The following is a 6,083-nucleotide window of genomic DNA, read 5'->3' as shown; positions in this document are numbered from 1 at the left end:
TAAAGAATCGTAGAGATCAATATTCATCTTTCAGTTAGCGTTTTAAAGCGTTTGCAGTATCAACACCTAGGCCGGTATTCATAGTCGAATCTTATTTCAAGACTGTCTTAAGTAATGTCTTAAAATGCGAATACGGCTCTGTGATTAGTTCATGACATCTTAACCCGGGAGTGGGCACTTATTGGTCATTTCCCCGTACTTTTTCGTTTTCTTCTTATATCATCTAATCTATTGATATTATCGTATTTTCGCTTTTATGTAAATTTTCTTTGATGTTTTCTCGTATGACATGGAGAAATAGACGGCGTAAACGCGCTTATTTCTATGTGAAATTTGATACGTTTTTAGCAGTCGGTCTAAAAAACCATAGCGCGTCTACTAACATTAGTCTTTTATCTCTGTCGCGTCAGCGTCGCTCGATGTGCCGCCAAACGTCTATTGTCTTTCCGACATCGTAGTTGGACGGACGGTTCTCTCTTTTTTGTTGAATCAAAATTTTCAATAGCACGCGTAATTGGAATATATATTCTTGATTCAATAGCGATATTATTAAAATTAATACTTGAATTATTGAAACAATACATAATGTGATAATTTAATATTGCCATTATATAAATTAAGAAGATTTATTTCTAAATTTCTAAATTTATTTCTCTATTTCTAAATTTATCAAATAAATTTATAAGTTTATTAAATCAAAGTTTAAGTTAATCAAACTAAAACGAGAGAAGCAAGAAATTCTTATTTTATTTTATTAAACTAAAAGAATGTCATTTTTTATTAATACAGTTAAAATAAAAATATTATGGTTTTATTTTTAATGTATTCATATATGTATAATATGTTTAATATGTTTCCTAAACATATTAAATATAGAAATGGTAAAGAGAAAAAAGATGATAAAAAGAAGAAATAGTGACATAATAAAATTATTTCCTTCAATTATTATGTTTCTTTTAATAATTGAATTGGTAATTTATTAATTATTACTTAATTATTATATATTTATGTGCTTAAATATATTTCGGTCGAAATGACCGATACGCGCCCACTAACGTTCCATACAGTACAGTAATGTTGAATCAATGTTGAAAGAATGTTGAATTGCAACAATGCCAATATTGCAGCAACATTGAATCAACATTGCACAAACTTTGATATAATATAAAAATGTCCGCGATTGTTGATTTTTCCTTGACATTTCAACATTTTATTTTTTTTATTGTTTTATAATAAAAAACTAATTTCTAATTTTCTCATGTCTTATAACTGCTAGAAACCGAAGATTGTCAAACACACTCTAAAACTTTCGCGAATCCTCCCTCGATAATTTCGAATCCGAAGCGGTATGCCGGTTACCCATCCATCCTGACTGTTGTTTAACCTGATGATCGACGCGGTGATTCCAATGACTCCAACGATGTTCTTACAATTTATATTTAAAAAATTATACTTACAGTATATTATAACGTACCTAGCAAATACAGGCGTTGATTCGCCTATTTATTTTATTTAATATTTCTAAAGTTTATGTAGTTATTTACAAAATGACTTCGACCATTCCTTCCAGTTTAATGTTTTTATGCATTTTTTGTTATCGATATAGCTTACGTCAGACTCTATATAATAGAGAATATTATGAAATAAAAGAATATTCAGGGTTTGCGCAAACACACTTCAATTTTACATATAAATAGTAAAAAAATATATATGATTATAGTATATTGTAATATAATATATATAATACATATATATTAATATAATAAAATTTAATAATAATTTATTTTATTATTATTATTATTATATAGTGACAAATTTTTCCTTAATATTATCAATAATATAATTTTCAATGCTCTTCAAATACTGTTGCAAAAAATTGTACTTTTTGTTCAATATATATTCAACGTTGCAGTAATATCTTGTAATCAATGTTGAAAAATCAACATAAATTCCATGTAGAAAAAACATCCACACTTCTATTTTCAACATTGCAACGTCTCATCAAGGTTTTTTCAACGTTCTGTGTTATATGGGGTTGGTTCTGGCACCCACTCCCGGGTTAAAACAGTACTTAAGATGATCTTAAATATAAGATCAGACTATGAATACCGGTCCTAGATAAATATATTTTACAAAAATATTTTATGCATATATGTCTTACTTCTCTTTTATTATATAAAATATTTACTAAGTAGTTTATTTTTGTTGTTGTACTAAATAATATTTAAAAAAAATTATAATTATTGTTTCAGCTGCATATGGGGATAATATAAAACACTTGGGCCGGTATTCATAGTCCGATTTTATATTTAAGATCATCTTAAGTACTGTTTTAAGATGTCATGAACCAACCACAGAGCCGTATTCGCATCTTAAGACATTACTTAAGACGGTCATGAAATAAGATTCGATTATGGATATCGGCTTTAATATCAGTTAAAGAAGTAGCGCAACAGCCAAGATGATATAGGCTTTCTACAATAAGCGTTAGGGCTATCGCACACAAATTGACATAACTGCATATGCATAGCATAAGACCGTATGTACCAATGAGCATCGAGTATTAAGTCGCCATATTGGTGTTCGATGCTTAATATTCGATGCTCATTGGTCCATACGATCTTATGCTATGCATATGCAGTTATGTCAATTTGTGTGCGATAGCCCTTAGGGATTGAAAATCCGTGCAACGAAAATTGCGCAACGCTCATGATTGGTTCCACTCTCGTTCCGCGCTGCGCTATTCCGCTGCATGAATTTGCATTCAACTCATGGCATTGGGTGTTTCCGATAATACCTCTCCGAGTCATTTCCCTAGAGCAGAAATAAGTTACAGACATCACCATCTACTTCTATTATGTGATTCATGACAACCCAAAGCTACTTAATGCTGTCTTAGGGCTATCGCACACAAATTGACATAACTGCATATGCATAGCATAAGATCGTATGTACCAATGAGCATCGAGTATTAAGTCGCCATATTGGTGTTCGATGCTTAATATTCGATGCTCATTGGTCCATACGATCTTATGCTATGCATATGCAGTTATGTCAATTTGTGTGCGATAGCCCTTACGACTGTAAGCAGTCGTAAGGTTAGGCAGAACAATACCGTGACAAATACATAAGATAATTTTGAAAAATTGTATTATTGATTATAAAATCATCTGGTGTTGTTTTCTAATAAAATTTTATTTATTCTTAATTAAAATTATAGAACCATTAAAATATATATTATATTTTTCAAATATTATCGTAAAGTAAAATGTCACACTGTTTTAATCTATTTATAAGTATTATTTTTACATGACTCGTGTATGTGCAAGTCCACAATGAATTATGACATTAGGATATATTGATGATAAAACAAGATAGATTTGTTTGTATAGTTTGTTTTAAATTGTATGTAATTCTACAAATATTTCTTAATATTACTATTTTTTAACATTATTTGAGTTATTTCTTTTATACTTTAATACTTAATACAACTAAACATTTTTAGATAAAAAATGGATGTACTAGAAATGTGGGAAATATTTTTTGATTACCCATCTTGATGAAGATGATGAGGATAACTTCCAACCTCCACGGGAACATCATATAAAGACCCCACATTTTTTTGAAAACATTGTCGTAGCATATTCATTGACAGGTAAAAGAATTTGAAATTTTGCTGTACTATAATAATTTATTGTTTTAAGTTTATATAAATGTTCTTGCATTATATGTTTTGATTACAATAAACTATACTAACATTATTAAAATATATTTTAAATCTATTTTGTTTTGTCATCAATATACCCTAATGGCATAATTTATTGTGGACCTGCACCTGCACGAGTCATATAAAAACAATACTTGCAAATAGGTTAAAACAATGTGATATTTTACTTTAAGATAATATTTGAAAAATATAATATATATTTTAATGGTTATATAACTTTAATTAAAAATAAATAAAATTTTATTAGAAAACAACACCAGATGATTTTATAATCAATAATACAATTTTACAAAATTATTATCTCGTATATTTGTCACAGTATTGTTCTGCCTAACCCACTGCTTTCAGTCGTGATATAGCATTAAATAGCTTTGAGTTGTCATGAATCACATAATAGTAGTAGATGATGATGTCTGTAACTTATTTTTGCTCTAAGGAAATGACTCGGAGAGATATTATCGGAAACACTCAGCATTAGGTAGCTTTGGGTTGTCATGAATCACATAATAGTAGTAGATGGTGATGTCTGTAACTTATTTCTGCTCTAGGAAAATGACTCGGAGAGGTATTATCAGAAACACTCAATATGAGGTAGGCTTAAGTTGTCATGAACTATGTAGTTACTAAATGGTTGTGCCTATAACATTTTTCAACTCCAATATAATTAACTCTACTTGGGCTGCGTTCAGGGTAGCGATCATGAATCTTTCACATAAACTTCATTTTCATTTTTCACTTTTCACTGTAAGTTATTTCACATGAAAAGTGAACAATGAAAACGTAGAAAGCAATATTTATGTAATATAGATTATTAAAATTAAAATGTAATTACAGTATACACAATATAATATTAACACAATATAATATATAACACATTAATAAACATTATACAACTTAAATTTATAGTTATAACATAATATAATAATAAAATATGAGTAAATTTAATGAATGAGACGAACGTGTTAATCGTGAAAGGTGAATTCTCAAAACGTGAAATATTTTACGTGTACTTTCAGTTTGCTCGTAGATGTTCTTTATATGTAAATTGTGTAAATTTCCATGAAAATTTTTAAGCATTAAGCGATGTGGTTTAAATATGAAAAATAATGTAATACTACGCTCGCATATTATGTACAAAGTGAGTAGAATTTCTTATAGTGACTTTAATTTTTATGGTTATACGACAATTGGCATTTGACATAAGAATCCTACGTCCATTAAAAATGAACAACGAAAGCTAATTGAAGCGTGATGACGTATAGTCAGTGAAAGCATACCGACGAAGTTTGCAAAGTTAAGATACGTATGCATCAGAAAGTTAAAGTGTAATATATTATAAATTGTATGCAGTAATTAAATGTAAGTTTACTGTATGTATTTATTGCATGTATCTTATGTATTATTTTATATGAAATATATATTTTCTGCAGATTTATAATTTTGATATGAATAGAATATTTTATCTTTTCATAATTTATCCTAAAGTAATCCCAGACAAGCAGACTTTCAAGGGACGTTCTAAAGACGTCACTATGTCTTAAAAACATGCTGAAAAAAATTCTAAAAATGTCCCTTGCAAATTGGTGTTGTCTTAAGTATATTGTAATATTTGTCTTACTTAGATTACTCTTGGCTCATATAGTTAACACTGACTCTAAATAGTAAAATGCTCAGACAGCACAAAATCTTCTAAAGACATCCCAGGGACGTCCTGAAGACGAAGAAACGTCCTCAGGACGTACTCTGGACGTTTTCTGGACATCTGTGCTGTTAGAGTGACGTCTTAATGATGTTAAATAATGCTTTAATAATGTCTTTAATGTCAATAAGACATCACTAAAATGTCAGTTGACATTATTTTGCTGCTATGTTGAACAAAATTTTTGCGTGAAAAATTTCAATTTTCACAAATTCACGTTAAATCTTTCATTTTTCACGAGTTTAGTGAAAGTTTTCATCTTTCACGAGTTCATTACAAAATTTTCACTTTTCACGAGTTCACACTAGGGGAAAAGATTCATGATCGCTACCCTGATCTCCCATTCGGGTGTATTCTATTACTAGAAATACTATAGTATATGTAACATATACTATAGTATTTTTAATAATACCAGGGGGCTTATTCTGAAATTTGTTGCGTTATAATTTCACTAACGAAATTTGCGTTAACTCGTAACGCATTATTCTTAAGAATCCTATTCTAAAAGCTACGTTAATGTTTTGCGTTATGAGTCGTCAGTTCTTCGGGCATCTTCGGGAATATAACGCAAATTGCGAAGGAACTAGGAGGAAATAAGGACGTAATAATCTCTACACCAATCATAGCAAAAGATTTAAAATATTTGAATCAGCTAAG

The 6,083-nt window shown here is 29.3% G+C and overlaps 1 protein-coding gene across 2 annotated transcripts in view; it reads left to right on the top strand.

The window, feature by feature from the left end:
* LOC116850432 (phosphoglucomutase) overlaps positions 1-6,083 on the top strand; it is a 138,228-nt gene that overhangs the window by 37,712 nt on the left and 94,433 nt on the right. The gene's annotated exons all lie outside the window — the stretch shown is intronic.

The sequence above is a fragment of the Odontomachus brunneus genome, unplaced genomic scaffold, assembly GCF_010583005.1.
Source record: "Odontomachus brunneus isolate Ranch 3 - 2012 unplaced genomic scaffold, Obru_v1 Obru_scaffold_145, whole genome shotgun sequence".
NCBI classification, from domain to species: domain Eukaryota; kingdom Metazoa; phylum Arthropoda; class Insecta; order Hymenoptera; family Formicidae; genus Odontomachus; species Odontomachus brunneus.
This window is presented reverse-complemented; position numbering and strand designations above follow the sequence as displayed.